The sequence below is a fragment of the Colossoma macropomum genome, unplaced genomic scaffold (assembly GCF_904425465.1).
Source record: "Colossoma macropomum unplaced genomic scaffold, Colossoma_macropomum, whole genome shotgun sequence".
In the NCBI taxonomy this organism is placed as follows: Eukaryota; Metazoa; Chordata; class Actinopteri; order Characiformes; family Serrasalmidae; genus Colossoma; species Colossoma macropomum.
Genome location: NW_023494803.1, coordinates 43,580,890 through 43,591,940, shown reverse-complemented (window position 1 = coordinate 43,591,940; position 11,051 = coordinate 43,580,890). Strand labels below are relative to the sequence as shown.

General features: G+C 38.7%; 1 non-coding gene across 1 annotated transcript; it reads right to left on the bottom strand.

Annotated features, from left to right (window-relative positions):
• Positions 1 to 280: 280 nt before the first annotated feature.
• On the bottom strand, positions 281 to 408 carry LOC118824231. The gene has a single exon (XR_005008583.1). It is a non-coding gene; the product is annotated as a small nucleolar RNA SNORA16B/SNORA16A family (small nucleolar RNA).
• Between the last annotated feature and the right edge of the window lie 10,643 nt (positions 409 to 11,051).

Here is an 11,051-nt window from a genome sequence, read left to right as displayed (position 1 = left end):
GCCTGCTCTGAGATTACTGCTAATGTAGCTAATCAGCCGTGCACTTGAAACAATCACAGCCCACAAAAACACTCACTCACCAGCCTCAAAGCAACTCAGAGGATTTCATTTAGGACTTAAAATCCCTATTCGGACGGGATTAGTTTTCCATGAGGAGGTGGGTAATGCTAGTTTGCTGCAGGACATCTGTAAGTGACTTCTGTCTGAAGTGAATGCAGTATGATTAGCATCACCATTAGCTTGGGAATCCATAACAAACAGTCAACTTCACCGCATATTTATTTGTTTTTCCTGTAAGTGTTACATGTTCTGGTTTGTATACATGACCAAGTGCAGTAACACAAAATATTGGCCTGATTTTATCCACAGACCACAATAAGGCCGAAGTCGGCTTCTTATTGGCCAGATTCTTCTTCGAATTTTTCCCGTTCCACCTTAAATGCAGCGGTTACATTCTGGTGCCTCAGTCATTGTAATGATAACTGCCACAAAATTTAAGATGGAACTGGAAAATTCGAACAAGAAGCTGCCAATTAAAAATCTGACTTCAGCCTCATCAGGGAGATCTAAAGATGTTATACAGGAAGCTGGTGGTCTTTATAGGAAATTAAGCTAATTCCCATTAGAAATCAAGACCAACCGGTTTTAATCCTAATGGTTTCTTATAGTCCTTTTTCAGCAGGGAGTGTAAAAGATCCTAATGGTTTAACAGGTGTTCTGAGACTGATCACAGATTCATCTGGTGGTTTCTTAATGGTGTTCTACAGGAAACTAATGGTCTCGAACGGTAAACATTACAACAACTGACAAAGCTCTTCTCAGATCATCACAAATCTTTGGTGGATGCTGTTACCATGGCAACATTTATATAGAGGCCTTTGTCACATACCATCAGTGTTTTACACCTTTACCCTTTTAAATGCTTAAATTCTTCAAAAAGGCACCAAGCAAATATTTATTTATTTACTTATTTACTTATTTATTTATTTGCAATGTCAATATGTAAACACAGCATTACACACCGCTCTATTATTTCTTCTGATTGTGGAAGTTCAGGCTACTCACAAGCAGTAGTTTTTGACTGTTTGTGAAAGTTTGACATTCCCATCTCCATTTTCTGCCCAGGGCCATTTGTGTTAACTGACCAAAACTTCTGCAAAAACTAATGAAAACATTATTCATTGTTTTTTATTGTTTTTAAAAACTTAACCGACATTAATAAAGGCCTATGAAGCTAAATAAAGAAATAAATAAATAAACAAAACAAAACAAACAAACAAAGATTTTGGGAATCAGGTCAGGCGTATTTTTCCCAAATGAAAATATATGTACTGTAAATGATTTCCCAGAAGAGCACAGATTCTGTATAGAACCGTAAACACATCACGCTGGCTTGAACACAGTAAATTATTGTGCTGTAGAAATTACAGAAATTCTTTACTGTGTAACTTTAACATCAGCAACCAGACGACCAGCTTCGGCCTCTTTTACTGTTTCTAATAAACGCTGTGGTTTTAGAGGGGACTGTGGAGAGCAGACTAATGTCCTCACAGCCACACAGCGTTTATGCTTTCATCAGTCGGGGGAGAACTCAGTCCCCACAAAGAGATAAAAACAAAAAGCGCACAAAACAAAAGACATCAGAAGTTTCTGGAATAAGGCAGAAGGACGTGCTCAGGGTCTCTCGAGGTCAGACTACAGCTCTGTCTGTGATGTCATATGGCATCAGTGGCAATCACAGGTTTAATATCTGAGGGTAGGATGTTGGGCTTTGATGTCAAACGCTGTCAAGCGATGTTAAGCGAAGAGAATTTAATCCCACTATGATTCCACGTCTCATAGGATGGAGGGGCTGATTTGCTTTTGGGCTTTGTCTGCTGTCCTCAGTCTAGACGATGTGAGTCATTATGCCGTGGCTTTGGGAGTTCATTTGCAGCGCTGCACTTTGGATGATCAGCGTGTTTTATGGCAAATTAAAGTTTTGTGATAGCTTAGTTAAAGTCTTTGGACTGGCTGCCAATTAGGACAGGGGTGTAATTAAGAGGCGATGGGAGGATGGGCTCCCCCCAGTGTTGAAAAGAAGCGATTTTTCCCTACTAAAAAATGAAAGAAAGCAGAAATGCATTTTTGCAAAACGACATGAAACTTAGAAAAACAATGCAAGTTTCATTTCTACTAGGCATAGGGGGCAGCAGTGAGTCATATTTGTTTATTTGAATTCGAGCCGTCTTCAGCAGAGCCAGTTTATGAGGAGCCTGGCCACTTCCTATTTCCCCCGTTATATCAAAAACAGGACTGCTAAACAGCAGAGGGCGCCCACAAGCGAGTCCTCAATGAATGGGAGTGAATGGAGCTCAACGGCTAAAAATGAAAAGTTAAAATAGTTTCTAATCACTGAACCAGAACTTTCCTTTAATTTTAGACAGTAGAAGGATGGATTTCACTAAAAAAGCAAAGAAATCTCACCTGTATGTTTCCTTTTTATACAGCAAACAGGTTTTGGGCAGCAGGACGCTAACATTACTGCTACTGAGTGCTGATTGGTTGGCGAGCGGAGCAGCTCATTGGCTGTTCATGTTCACTGACGTCATGAACGTACACGAGGCGTCGTTTTAAACTCCTATAACTCGAGTTTAAAAGGTCTTAAAAATATAACAGCGGTGTTAAAATGTTTTGTGCTGCTCTGTGTTCAGGAAATGTTTTTATTCTTTTATATTAAAATACTTAAACACTTACAAACTATGATTTTACTGAAAGGCTCCATCTTAACCCTTTCATTTTGGACTTGCTCTGGAGTGCCCTCTAGTGTTTTGCGAGACCCAGAAGACATTACAGAGTGGTAATTCCCCTCTCTACAAGTTCTCTGTCTTCAGTTTCTCCTTCTTCTTTGTTAACACTTGCTAACTAACATTAGTGAGAAACTGTCAGACGTGTGCAAATGCAGTTGAGCAAAAATTTGCACTCTTCCAGTTGAGGAAGAAGTTAGCAAGCACTATTACTTGAGCACTAAGTGTATCACAATGTAAACCTCACTAATTTTAGGTAAGGTTTGCTACCTGGGTAGTTAACACTAACCCTATTAGCAGGTATGTTAGCAGCTGCACTATATGTGTTTTTTCCTTTAATTCTCTGTAATTGTAGTCATTTGTGTAAACGTGTATGTATGTCATTTATATCAGGAACAGAGCTTGAAACATTTATATTAACCTGATGGACTGGACTTTGATGAGAACCCGACTGCTGGTGTCACCCACTTATGTTATTGATGGACTGATGGCCTGAAACAGTGAATCAGTTCAGGAAAGTCAGGAAAGTACAGTTTAGTGAAAACAAAAGGACATTGAATTTGTTTGTAAAGTATCTTTGCCCTGTCAGAAAAAATGTACTGTACTTTTTTGTTCATCAAGGTGCAAATAATGTAAATGTAGCCTCAAACATACAACAGTGGTTTTAAGGTCCAACTGTGCACCTTTAATAAATGTATTCCCATAAACCTGTTTTAAAACAGAACCTTAAATGAAAGGCTGGAGGCAGAACAGTGAATGTGGGTGTAATACAACTTAAAAAATGTGGTTTCAATGGAATACAGTACAATATTCCCTGACTAAAGTTACTGAAGACATACCCTTGGGGGGACCACCCCAGTGACAGTTTAGCATGTTATTTCTGAGAGTTTACACTATAACTCATGTCATGTATTTATGTGTTGCCAGTTCTGTGTAAAGGAATTCTGTGTAAAGGATTAATTCATCTTGCTATATCAGCACTGCACAGAGTGAGAACAGCACATCCTGTTGTCCAAAGCCATTATTTAATGAACAATTTCATAAAAGCAGGATTTCAACTTTGTTTTTAATAGCTGAACATTTTAATTTTATATATTTGTTGTTTTGTTTTTTGTCACTGATGGCTATCATTGCTGCGGTGCAGTAATTTAACCCCTTAACAATCCAGGTTCATTTCATACAAAGGCTTATTAGTATGTAACTACAGGGACTTGTGCAAAGTAATGGAGCTTTTCTTAGGATGTAGAAGTGTGTAATAAAACGTTGGGCCTGCTGGTGAGCCCATGGCTTGTTAAGGGGTTAATCAGCACCATGCTGTCAGATTTTGGTTGGCACTTTGGGCTGGTTAAGTGGAGTCTCGAACCTGTTCTCAGCCTGTGTTAGTGCTCAGACCAAAATTTTGAACCTGACCAAAGCTCTAGTCAGGACCACCTAGTTTCAGTTAATTAGGATAGCTAGAAAGCAAGATGGCTAGTCAGGCATTTTAGCCACAGCTGCTGGTTTTGGGTATTTCTACGGTCAGTCTGTCATTATTTTTCTTATTATTAAAGCAGGAACAACATACAAGATGTCCAGACATTAGTCTCTTCTTTAAATATAGAAAGGCAAGTGCTGGAGTTTTGTTGTGACCCCCTTGACCTCTGCACTGTCCATTCACTTCTGTCCCGTCACGCCCTTACAGTTTGAGGGGTGGCTGCTTGTTTTTGTGCATGAACTCTGAAGTTGATCAACCCTGATAATAATAATTGAAAGCATGATATTTAGCTTCACACGTACACTTGAACACAATGGCCCATGAATCTCGGATTTTTCCCATTTCCTGTTGCTGCTTTGAGTGTTTTCCTGAAGGATGTGCAGAGACGTGCTGCTGGTGTCAGTTTAAACGAGTGCTGAGGGTACAGGCCTGCAGAGATGCTCTGAATGATGTTTGCACATTAGGCGTGTGAGGCGCTCCGGCCATCTGACGCCTGTAAACACAATATTTTACTCGCCCCGCAGCACCGCGTCGTGACAGAACACAGCACATTCTGCTGTTCTCCATCAAAAAGGAACACGCAACAAAGGCAGCAGGAAAGTGTTTGTAGATAAACGGAAAAAGGAATATTTACAAAACGGTCTCAATGCGTCTCCAAGCTGCTCTTGTTTTCCTTCTTTTTTTTTTTTCCTTATTTTTTCCCCGAAGAAACACGATTGCAAATGTATTGTTATACACGACGTCCCATCAGTGTTTGTGCAGCGTGAGGGAGCGATGCTGTTCTGCTGATCGCGGTTATTTGCTTTGATATCCTCACACATCATTACCCATTTTGGTTATGCAAGCATGCAGTGGGTATTCTGGGATGCGGGGGTCTTTGGGAAAAGGCCTGTCAGTGGGAATCTACAAGCAGCTGCTGCTCGGCTGCAAGGCCTGCCTCCTCCACTGGGGGGGACGCAAGACTTTGAAGCTCAGGGCCAGAACTAGCTCCTTTCTGGGGGTGGGTTTCCTCACATTAGCTCACTGAAGGTCGCTCAGGGCCCTGGGTGGGCAGCCTTGGACAGTGGGCTGCAGGCGATGTTGGAGGCCCGACGTGGGGCGAGTTACTTTATTTGTAGGCTGTTGGTTGACTTCCTCCTCCCTGCTGCCATCAGACGCAAGAGCACATCTGCATCTACACCCTCCAAAATAAAGGCTTGTTTGTATGATGCCATGGAAGAACCACTTTTGGTTCTCTAACAAACCTTTCAGTGGATCGTTCTTTGGTGGATCATCTCTGTGAGATGTGCGAGTGTGAAGAACGTTTTTAAAGTCTGAAGGTCCTCCACATTATGTAAAGGTTCTAGGGAGAACCCACAAATTGGCAAACACTCTTAAAAAATTACGATGGGATTGGGAGGATCTGACCCTTCTAAATACACTGGTGGACAGTAACAAAGTAAATGTAATTCGTTTCTGTACTTAAGTAGTTTTTTCGTGTATCTGTACTTTACTGAAGTTTTTACATTTTGGGTGACTTTTTACTTTCACTCCACTACATTATGAGAAATCTGTCGTTCCTTTTGGTTTATGTGTTTATAAAAACATAATGTCAAAATGAAAGAAGCGCAAAGCAAGAACACCAATCAGGGCACAGCGGTCACTTTGTTTTGAGCTTGTTTTGACCTGTTGGTCATACCGACCCAGTGCAGCACACGGTTCAACATCAGTGCAGCAGCGTAAAATTCTGGGAGAGTCTATTCAACATAAATGATGAACTAACCTAACTTTGTGTAAACAGACCACAATATAGAAATATGTACACATATGCAGTTGTGACTGACGTGTCTTTATTCTGAATTTATACAAACACATTTCATTTTATAGTAAATTAGTTTAGGCTAGTTTATGTTTATGAACAGAGACCTACAGATGCAGTTTAGTAAAGGAAACTTATTTGTGAATCTGAGTTTAAAGTTTTTATTAAACTTATTTTATTAAACTTATTTTATTAAACTAATTAAACTAAGTTCAAATAAATCTTAAACTGAAACTTTGCTTGTTTGTAAAAAGTGATTTCAGAGCCACTCAGTTCTACCTGATGGAAACTGTTTGCCTTCAGTGTTTTGTGCTTATGATAATTTTAATAGACATCAGCGTCACTAATTAATGACCTTCTATTAAAAGACTGGTTTACCAAGAGAGACACTGGAGTATTTTCACCTAAAATGAGTTAATGAAGCGAGTCTTGTTACAAAAATGATAATAGGACATCAGAGCCATAATTAATCTTTTAGTACTTTTACTTTTGATACTTAAGTACATTTGAAGGTAAATACTTTAGTACTTTTACTCAAGTGGAGGTCTAAAGGGAGGAACTTCTACTTTTACTGGAGTAATATTTTACCTTGGGTGTCTCTACTTTAACTCAAGTACATGGTTTGTGTACTTCGTCCACCACTGTCTAAATAAGACTTGGACCCCCAAAAGAGGTAAAAACAACAGTTTAGGGGCATTTATATATCCTTCTTACCTGTAATTGTAAATATCACAATATATTTCCCATATTCATGCTTGGAAGAATCTTTAATACGATTTACGTCACACCTAAAGTGGACTAGACCATTTCTTAACATTGACATCAGTTTTACGTTAGTCTACGTGCTAAGGCTGTTATGTAAGTCAGTCATACAGGACTCTTGACTCCTTGACTCCACTTACTTTTACCAACGACAGGCCTGAGCTGATGATAAAGGGATACAGCAGAGATTAAACCATTTTAAACATAGTTTACCCATTTTTGAGTAGCTACAGATCCAATATGACAAAAATTCTGCTTATTTCACATAACGAGGGACGGGGGAAACTCCGAGTGATGTGCTGAGGAAATCATGACTGTAGTCAGAATTCTTTGAAAAGGAAGCATTGTTGGAAATTGTTTTATTTTGATTTATTTTCTAGTTTTCTGTTTATTGTCCTTTGTTCTAAGTTGTTATTCATTGTTCAACAGTATTAATGCTGAACGGTTTAAGAAGCCACCTCCATTTCTGTTCTCAAGGTTTGATCAAGTTACACCAAATGTCCTTGCAACACCCCCTAAGGAGGATGTCCTGGGGCAGAACACACTGAGGTATTTATGACAGGATTCAAATGTCCCACTCTGTTCTGTATGACTCTACTGGGGGTGGGAGGTCAGTTGCATAGCATAAAAGCTGTGTGTCTGAGCTGCTGTTCAGATTGTGGCGAGACTAAGGCAGGTAAACTGAGCACTCTCCTTTTAATAAAAGCATCATTATTTCTGCAAACCCTGTCTCCTGAATCTCTTCCATGGCAAGATCAAAGATTTTCTACAGCATTTTCAAATTCTTTTGCAAAAAGTTAGCTTTGTATTCACCAGCTTTTTATTTGACTTTTCTGGCCCACCTTAAGTGGTGCAGCAGTTACCTCTAATGGTGCACTGGCACCTGAATGGAGCCTGACTGCACCACTGTTTAAGGTGTAACTTGTAAATTTGAATAAGAAGCTGGCAAAAAGAGCAAATCTCACTTTAATCCACAACGTTCTGGGAAAAAAACATGGTTTGGTTTTCATTTGAAAAAACTCAGAGTTAACAGAGTCAACGAGTCGACTCATTTCGACTCTTAGAGTCATTGGCCAAGAGTCGACCCCGACTGTCAGATGAGCTGGAGAAGAACTGACTCTTTTGGAATCGACTCCCCATCAATAGTGCAAGCCAGTGGAGACACGGTACACTCTTAAAAAAGATGGTTCTTCAAGGGTTCTTTAGTAATGATAATGGTTCTATATAGAATCATGAACTCTCAAAGAACCCTTTTCATGATCAAAGCATTCTTTGCATCATGAAAGCGTTCTTCAGACTGATGGAGAGTGTGTTATCTATGATTTTATATATATTTTTTCCTCTACATTATATGAAAGTTCTAGGAGGAATCCATAAATTGGTGTACACTTTTAAAAAAAGGAACCACAAAGGGTTCTGGGCTGTACTGGATTCCCTTTATGCCCTGGAGAAAAAGATGCCACAAAGGGTTTTTGGAGTGATGCCATAGAAGAACCATGTTGGGTCTCTAAAAAACACCTTGGTAATTTAAATGTGTGAAGAATCTTTTAAAGGTATAAAGAACTTTCATCTAATTTAGTGACTCGCTGCTTTTTCCTCTTCTAACAACTGACTGAAACCTGCTTAGACTACGGCTTGTATCCACAGTCACGGACGTATCTAGAACTTCCAGAGGGACTAGAGTGATGTAGAGTGACAAAAGCTAGACAAAATTGGTCCCAGTGTAAATCAAAATGTAATTGGTTGATACAGCTCATGAAGTCCTAACCAGTGGGAGAGCTCACTTAGCTGTAAATACCCAGATACCACAGAGAAGATAATCCTGACTGGACAAGTATCAATTTCAAGCATTTCAAGAAGAAAACCTCTTTATTTCCAACAAAAAATTAAAAATTAAATAAGATAATTAAATAGTATGATGAAATACAAGCATGACTATATTAAAAGAAATGCACTAAACTGTTACAGACGCTGATTTCTTAGATCCCAGGAATCGTTAGACCTCCTCTGAAGCCCTAGAAGGCCCTTAGGGTTCGCATCTGACATATAAAAAGCCTCATGCTGAGAGAGATAGATATATGTTCTATAAAAGATATTATAGCCTACAGTAGGTGTGTCTAGGGACAGATTACAGGGTTAGTGTGCACGTCAACTATAAAGACTTCACAAGGTCATGTGAGTCAAAAGGTCATAATCTCCACCGCCGTGTGCTCATATCTTTCGGGAGTCTTTATCCCGGCTGATTTAAAGAGCTTATATCACGGAAAACTGGATATTTCCTGACTTTTTTAATGAGTTTAATGGAGCATGTAAGCATTATCCAACTATTCAACCATATTCAACCATTTTACACCGTGTCAAACAGTCCATATATAAGGAACAAAAACAGCCTGTTTTGAATTTATTGCTTTAGTGATGTCAAAAACCGACACATTTACAGATTCGCACCTGTTCAGCTTATAACAATGTAGCCCCGCCCATTCCTGCTGAAGCTATAAGGAGTGTTTCAGCCTCGGCTGCTTTTTGAATGATTCACAATACAGAGCAGATTTTATGATTTTCCTACTGTGGTAAACTCAGCAAGTAAACAGAAATTGCACTAAAATGAATTTAGTGCATGAATTTAGTGCACTAAAAATTCATATTCATATTCAGATGTGTCTCTGTAGAGGATGTGTTCACTTACTTATTGACGAGGGGTGCTCAAACTTTTGCATATATCAGTCTTAAAGGCGCAGTAAGAAAAACAGCCTGTTTGATTCTAAGGAATAAAGAGAGGTTGGAAAATGGTCATGTACAAATTAATTACAAAAGATTTTGCTACATAAAATCACACAAATGTTAAGAGTACACTGAAAAAACAGGAAGTGAAAGCAAAAAATGCTCAAATAACTGAATAATAATAATTATAGAATATGAGAAGCGGATGTTTTCTTCAATTTCCCTTTAAAACTAAACCCTCTCTGGGGTCTCAGAGAGAAAACAGGGCTGCTAACTGGCCTCTTAGCGGAGATCCAGCTGCACTGTGTGATGTGGGACAGTAATCAGCAGGTTTTCGAGCTCAGAGACTGACAGGTTGAGCTTAATTATCCTCACAAAGCTGTTTGTGCTCTTTAATCGAGGGAAACAAAGACATATTGTACATTTCTGTTAACAGATGTCGTCGCTTTCGGCAAGGAGTCTCTCTCTCTCTCTCTCTCTCTCTCTCTCTCTCTCTCTCTCTCTGTGTCTCTCTCTCTCTGTGTGTCTCTCTCTCTCTCTCCCCCTCTCTATGAAATGCATTGGTTTGGAATAGTAGCATAGATTTTAATCTATTATAATAATATCAAAGATTGAATAATTAATGTTCAGTATTTAAAGTACGCACTCATTTGTTTGGCTGAAAAAAAAATCTCAGGCTGTTTAAAAATAAATAAATAAATACATAAATATGTAGAGTCAATGAAAATAATTAATGAATAAGTTTGGTTTATTGTTGTTATTGTCTATATTACACTACTGTGTAAATATTTCTCCAGTTATATATACAAATTGCAGTGACATTTAGATAATAATAATAATAATAATACCAATAATAATGCATTGTATTGTGTTTTTAGTGAATAAAAAAAACAAACCATAGTAATAAAGTCAAAAACAGAGACTTGAACCATCAACGACTGTAGTGATGTCTACGACCGTCAGTAAACCTGTGTTGATACTGAATCAGCAGAAACCAAATTCAATAAATGTACCAAAACATAATATCCCACAAAAGTTTCTGCATAATTAAGTGGTTAAGATGTAATCAGAATGGTTCAGAGTGGTTTGGTGTGAAACGCTCTGTTCTAGAGAAACTTACAGAGTCAGAATTGTTCACAGTGGTGGTGATAGGAACCAGACGTCCACCTCTAAAAGCTCCCTCACAGAAAGTTACTACATGAAATGGTTATGAATTCATTGCCTGATGACTGAGATACTGTTTTATGATAGTTTTGCAAAGGTTTTGACCCAATTATTTTTTAAAATAAATAAAATTTTCAAACTCCATTCATGGTGGAGGGATACATAATATGCAGGGCACTGTGAGGCAAAATAGTCACCAAAGAAACTTATTATTTCGGATTTTCCACTTTTTTCCATCAACATTCCATATAAACTCAGAAGACTCGTGTAGGTTCACTGGTGGTTCTGGATAGTAAATAAAATGTCTACATCTGTGTTGTAGTCATGGCGACCCCTGGTTCCTATC